Source organism: Peromyscus leucopus, chromosome 8a, assembly GCF_004664715.2.
Source record: "Peromyscus leucopus breed LL Stock chromosome 8a, UCI_PerLeu_2.1, whole genome shotgun sequence".
Lineage (NCBI taxonomy): Eukaryota > Metazoa > Chordata > Mammalia > Rodentia > Cricetidae > Peromyscus > Peromyscus leucopus.
In genome coordinates this window covers 37,026,288-37,033,888 of record NC_051085.1, presented here as the reverse complement: position 1 = coordinate 37,033,888, position 7,601 = coordinate 37,026,288, and positions in this window count along the sequence as shown.

The window sequence follows — 7,601 nt, the reverse complement described above, 5'->3', positions numbered from 1 at the left end:
AAAATGGGGTACTGACCTAAACAGAAAATTCTCAATTGAAGAATCTGGCCTGTGATTGAGCAAGTATTGTGCATTTTGTTACAACTGTTTTGAGTTCACATGTGGAACTGCCCAGCCGTATCAGAAATCACCTTTCCCTGTAGTCACCCACACTTCTGGCACTTAGAATATTTCTGTACTTTCCCCCACAATGATCCCTGGTCCTTGGGAGGAGATACTATGATACAAATGTACCATTTAGGACTGCAGTGTCCCACAGCAAGTGTTTCTACACTTTTACCAGTTCTGGGTATCTGTGTGATTTTACCCCTACTGAAAAAAAGAAGCCTCTCTATGATGCTTGAGAGATGTACTAATTTAAGAGTATAATAATAAATTATTAGGGGCTGGTTTAGTATCGTGCCTCTTTAGCAATGCAACAGAATTACAACACCCTCCTAGGGTTTATGACTTATCTAGCAACAAGCTCTTGGCCCTGATAATAATATCAGGTATGGATTTCAGCTTGTGATGAAGGCCTTAAATACAACCATAAGGTAGTTGGTTGCTACCATGACATTTGTGCCACGACTGCCCCAGGGAGCATGTCTCACAGGCTGATTACTATTATGACTTTTCAGAATTCACAGCTAGGTAAGGTTGATGGCTACTTTTTCCTATAGTAGTCTGCACTGAACCATCCAGTACTCCGAAAATTACCCAATAGGGATGAGATTTCCAGTTGGTTACCGGAATGAATTTTCTGAGCTTTATGACTCTAATATACTTTATGAAGAGTGATATGTACTAACATCAAAGACATTTCAAAAAATATTTGGAAACCTAATATTACATAAGTGTCCTAAAATATTTACCTATACATATTTTAAAGGTATCTAAATAGAGGTATTCTAGAATGGACCAACAATACCCCTATCAGACACTACAAGCAAATAAGTAAAAAAGAAATGGACTACTGCTTTTTGAGAGTTTGGCGAGTGAAGTGGCATAGATTACAAAACATTACAGGCCATTACCAGTGTTCTTGGTTACAATCTAGAACTAAATCATATGACTGATCCTGAAGACACCACCAATCTGAGTTATCACTATAATCTTCATGTTAATGACAGTATCTAAAAGCAAAGTAAACTTGTACTCTAATAATTGGGAGAAGGGTAAGTATAAATCATCTATTTTACCTTATACTCGGCTCAACTATGCACACGTATTTATGAGATAGACTTCTTTCCTTTAACTTCAAGCATAAAAAGAAAAATGAATACTTACAGGCTATGGAATATATACAACCATTGCTTAAAATCAAGCAATAATTTCAGAGAAAAATGAACCAGGTCCCATCATGTGCAAATATTCTTTTTTAATTTGCAGCATTTTGTGGGTATATTTTTAACATGTTGAGTGTATTTACATATTCAGAAACATAGTGTGTTGAACAATAGTGTAACTTGTTTGTTAAATTCAAGAACTTGTATTGATTCAATAAACTCTAAAAATGTATAGCTCTCTCTATCACGTTGCATCTCCCTCCAAGTGATCCCTGGAGTCTATGACTTGTTTTCCTTCCCAGGGTTGTGCTGTGACTATGGATAATAGGTGTTTATTCTTTATTCTTAGATTCTCATCACATGTTCTTTTATAATTAGTGTTACTTACAAATGCCTTAAGGTTACAATCCTTGATATATAAATTTGGTAAGTAAACTTTCCATTAACTATGTAAGCTGTGATTGAAGACTTAAGAATATCTTCTATAGGAAAAAAAACTCAATTATTAGTTTACAGAACTTTTAGCATCTACAATTGAATTTACTTTCTTTGTACTAATATTTCTGTGAATATATTTGTTATTCAGACTGAGGATGCAGCTCACTGGATCACAGCATGCCAGCTTGGCATGCAGGAAGTCCTGAATTCGGTACCTTGTACTAAAGGAAAATAAATAGTTTCCTATGCTCCAGATGCCAGCATTTCTCCTGAAACAGCATGGAGATTTATGAATAAGTAGCCCTGAGATAAATGCAAAAGAAAAACTAAATTAGCCTCCATCTGTATGTTCTGTGTCAAAATAACATTAACAACTACTAGAATACATACAACAGCTTCATTTCAAAATATATGAAGTTATATCCAATCAAATTTAACAGCATTTTGTATTTGCATTTGTACTGTCACTGTAAATGTAATATGTTCTGTAAGGGAGAAAAGAAGTTAAAATGGACACAAATATGCATATGTTTAAAGCTAAGCAAAAACATCACACATATGTTGAAATGCATCTGCAATTACCCACAAAGTAAATGATGTAGATTCTAATTCAATCTAATTAAAGTTTGTAATTTTCAGTGGAAAATTGTGTGGGCAGCTTTCATTACAAGCAGGCATGGTTGGGGTAATGACTAAGTCATTTTTTAAATGATATACATGTACAAATTAGAGCAAGAAGGAAAACTTTTTATCATTAGAATAGCTAGAAGGTCTCCTGTGATACTGGCTTGACAGGACAATCAATTTGAGGCTATACAAGTCTCATAGGGTAACCTCCAGTGAAGCAGAGGATCAACTATTTTCTAAATTCGAAAGAACTATGGTACACAGTTTAAATGGGTTCTGTTCATGATTTGTTAACATGTTCCATTTTATTTACCTTAAAGCAGTTATTGAAATAATTACCAGAGTTCTTATCGTGGGAAATTCCTGACAATATTATAATTTCATGAAGTTGATGGTATGTGGTATTTGGCCAGAAACTCAAGTAGCAAATTCAAAATAATTATCTTGAAAGTGATGATTGAAAATAAAGGAAAAGTACAGGAATATTTTCACAAGTGTCCTGACAGATGAATATTTCACCCATAAGAAAAGAGCTCTCTCTGCTTCATAATTAAAATTTCAACTTTATTTTCCTTTACATATATTCTTTATGCATGCTTTTCCTAAATAACTGACTTAAGTATAGCTCACTTTGATCCAGAGCAAGGGGAAAGTTGTTAAAGCTGTTTATGATTATTGGACTGGAAAGTATAATTACTTCAGAATCTAATTTGCATTCATCAACTGTATCATTAGGATCAAACTCCAACATTTTGAAAATACAGTTTTTAATGAAATAAATTGTTTTTAAATTTAAAAAGCCACTTTCTTCAAGTAAGAAGCTCATATAAATTACAAAATCATTTTGCTATTCCATTTTCACTTTATGTACAGTATTTAAGCATCTAGTGAAATATCTACCAAAATTAGGAGTCTGTTTTAAAAATCCTTTTGGACATAAGGTTATTTGAGATTCTTGAATACTGTTGTGGGGAAGGAGCCCCAGGAAATTAAAGTAATATGCATGAGTTCCATTGAAATGGTGTTTTTATATAGATAGAGATGAAATCTAGTCTCATACTTTTCTACATCCAGAGGAAAGTATTTAATTTTCCAGATTATAGCTCTGACAATATTTAGACAAGCACACCACTCCAGCATCATTCTTTATAGCTAACAACTGTCAGATTTCCAACTCCTCATTTGACATAAATAATAGTCAGCTCATGCTGCAGTGACCATGTTGACAGTAGATACTAGTTTGCCTATCTCCCTTGCTTTTTTTAAGTCTTTGATTTAAAACATTATGTACCAGAAGGAACCACTACACAATCTCAGCACAACTAATAAAAATATATTAAAAATGCCCAGAAAAATACTCATGGACTCAAAAATGAATTGTGATAGAGAATAAGATTAGAATCTAAAAAATAAAACAAATGGATAGTCAAAATAATGATATTTTTAAATTGGAAATGTTTAGCTTATGGATCATTGTTCAGTGAAAATAGATTTAAAAAAGAAACTAAAATTATTAGTTGGGATTGAAACACAACAAAAAATACACAAGATATAATTTCTTTAAAAAGTTAAGAGAAGGATCTCATTTGAGAACTATTATGTACAAACTAGATACCATAATTTGTGTGTAACTTTTACTTGGGCTCTATGTGAGATGACACATCAATGATTGTGATATGACAAATATGAAGTAAAGCATTTGAAAATTCAAAAGTTACAAAATAAATACTAAATCAGGTCATAAGTAGGAATATTAATGAAACTGTAAATGAGGATCACTTATAATTTTAGGTTTGTTGATCAACATTAGTGCACATCTTTAATGCTACCGTATTTAAAACCACTACAGTATATATTTTTGTTATAAATGATGTAATAATTATCCAGCACCCATGGCCTTAAACAACACAAGTATATTTTCACACTGTAGTGGCATCCTGAAATCCAACATCAGGTGTGGGAAGGCTTGCTTTCTTCTGAAAATGCTCACCTTGGCCAATATTAGCTGTCTCATTGTTTCATGTCATGAGCTACCAGTGGAAAAGGATTGATAAAACAAAGCTAACACTGTACATTTAAAGAGTAAATATGTTCCTTTCACAGGAAATTATCGGGGATAACATAATGAAAGAGAGAATGGCTTTCTAAAACGGTATAACAACCGAGACGGTTATGTACCTAACAAATGTGCACCAAAAAGTGTAAGATAAAAACTGATTAAAGGGAAAAGAAAAGTAGATAAACTGTCATAATTGATATTTCAACACACATTTTAGAGACTGATAGCTCAGGGAGACAATTATCATCAGAGACATATTTGACCTGAAAGGCTCTATTGATCCCTGTGATAATGAAAACTTAAAGAACAATTCACCCAATCGTAACAGAATCTATACTCTTTTTTAAATTAGCAAAACAGGCCACATTCTTGGCCATGAAGCATATTTTAACAAGTTTTTAAAAAGAGAATTTGCTAAGGTATACTATATATGTCTCTTCACTATTCACATTTAAATTAATTACACACACACACACACACACACACACACACACACACACACACTCCATGGCAGTGTTAGAATGTGAACTTTGGGAGCTGAGCAGGCTATAAGAGCAAAGGCCATAGAAACCAGAGTTGTGCCATTTTCAAGAGAGCTAGAGAATGGTTCCTTCCCTTTCCAAAACATGAATGAGCAGAAGGAAAGTTTATAAACATGACATGTAGAGACACAGAGAGAATCTCCAAGAGAACATGCAGAAACAGACATGACATATCATGCTGAGGGAACACCTCCATGTGAAGATTGAGAGAGAAAAAAAAAGAGTATCTCCATATGCAGATTCAGAGAGAACCTTCATCAGCAACCCAGCCAACAATCATACCACATTGGAATTCTAGCCTTCAGAAGAGTAAGAAATAAATATTTCTTTATAAGTTTGTGGCATGCTGTTACACTAGAACCAACCTGAATTAATGACACATTGATTGAATTTGGACAATTCTAGGGAATTTCTGGAGTACTAGAAACACTGATTTTCTTTGAGCATCAGTTACATCCTGGGTCAATACCATAGACTTCAAATACTATAAGCCTACCTATTTATGTTTCTTATTTAATTCTGCTTAATAAATTTATTATGAAGCCAAGTAGCTTAAACCAGCACAGTTTCTTTGGATCACAGACCTTGACCCCACTTTTCTCTAATCCCCCTTTAGCTACAGTCAAGGTGGTGAAAGCATCAGTCATTTTCAAACCCTATTTCTCTCACTTTGGATGCTCTCCACCTATATTTTACATGTGTTAAAGGATTTCAGTTCCTCAATAGCCCTTAGCTAGAGCATTCATTAACGCTTTTTTGCCAAATATTCTAACTCTACAGGGGCAATTGTAAATTCTGGTAAAATCAACACCACAGTCTCAAACAGTCTAATCTGAAAAATAATATCCCTTCTCATTGGCCCTATTCCATTTATTTAAAAAATAAGAGTCAATCCCTGGTTCATAAGCTGGCTTTCAGGAGCCCATTACCTATGGTGGGATGTCTTGCTCAGACTTGATGCAGGGGGCAGGGGCTTTGTCCTGCCTCAAATGAATGTACCAGACTTTGCTGACTCCCCATGGGAGGCCTTACCTTTTTGGAGGAAGGGATGGGGGGGTGGCAGGGCAGGGAGGCTGGGGAGGAGTGGAAGAAGGGATGAGAGGGGTATCTGTGGTTAGTATGTAAAATGAATAAAAACTTTCATAAATAAAAATAAATTTAAAGTCAATGTATTTAGACTGCCGTCATGAAGAGTAGATTACAAGGAATTGAATGCCAAGGCATGGATTTCATTAGTAATTGATTAAGAAGTTGATTAATGGCAAAGTGTTAGTTCTTCTACAAACCTATAAATTGGTATTGTGCTATGTAAGGCAGATTCTATTAGTCAGATTTCTCTAAAGCAGTGGTTCTCAACCCTCCTAACACTGTGACCCTTTAATACAGTTCCTCATGTTGTGGTGACCCCCAACCATAAAATTATTTTCATTGCTAGTTCTTAACTGCAATTTTGCAACTCTTATGAATCATAATGTAAACATCTGATATGTATGAAATAGAATATGTGACCCCTATGAAAAGGTTTTTTTGACCCCCAAAGAGATCATGGACCACATGTGAAAACCACTTCTCTAAAAAAAAAAAACAGAATCAGAACTGATAGAATGATTACACACACACACACACACACACACACACACACACACACACACACACGGGATTATTTATAACGATTTACAGGCTTTGGCCTTCTAGTCCATCTATGGCTGTCTCACAATATAAAGTCAAGAATATACTAGTTGTTCATTCCATGAGACTGGCTGTCTCAGTAACCCCAATCTGGTTCAGGAGTCCCAGAGGTCCTGTGTCTAGTTTGGAATTCTGAATCAGTAGATTCTAATATCAATGAAGTAATGTGTGTGTGTGTGTGTGAGAGAGAGAGAGAGAGAGAGAGAGAGAGAGAGAGAGAGAGAGAGAGAGAGAGAGAGAGAGAGAGAACTTGCCACTGAGAGCTTTGGTAAGCAGGCCAAAGAAAAAACTTCCTATTCCATTCCAGAAGGTATGGCCCAGATCTTTGGTGGGTGTTCCCATCTCAAACAATCCAGTCCTGAAGATCCCTCCCAGGTGTGCTCAGCTACTTGGTTTTTGGTTGATTCCAGTACAGTCAAGTTGACAACCAAGATTAACTATCACACTGTTATCATAAGCCATGTTCTTTTCTCTTGATATAAAAATTAGCATATATAATGGTGTTTTCAAATTTTTTGAACGAAAGTGAACAATCATTTAAAGGGTGATCATTTATTTTCAAATTGGCAGTGAAAGACTGCTGCCATCTGCTATAAATTAAAGTGAAAATTTTATACTGTTGCTATAAGAGGAGACATTTGGAAACATATTTATAACATAGAAACACAAAAGAATATTTAAAAAGAAATACAATCCCAAATGGACCTGATTTAGGGAGGGTGCAGGTAGCATATTTTTCATGAAACCTTTATTAATTTCCAGTATCAGTATGGTCATATTGGAAAACTATCAGCAGAAGCCACGGTCCCTAGAGTTCTCTACTATTATCTCAAGGCAAACTTCTGCTGATTATATGAATTTCTAGCATTGGACACAGAATACTCAATTTGCACAATGGCTGGAAATATCTTAGAATTGATTGGGGGTTTTTTTCTGCCACAATTAATCAATGAGGCCTATCTCTGGTTCAATTGCATC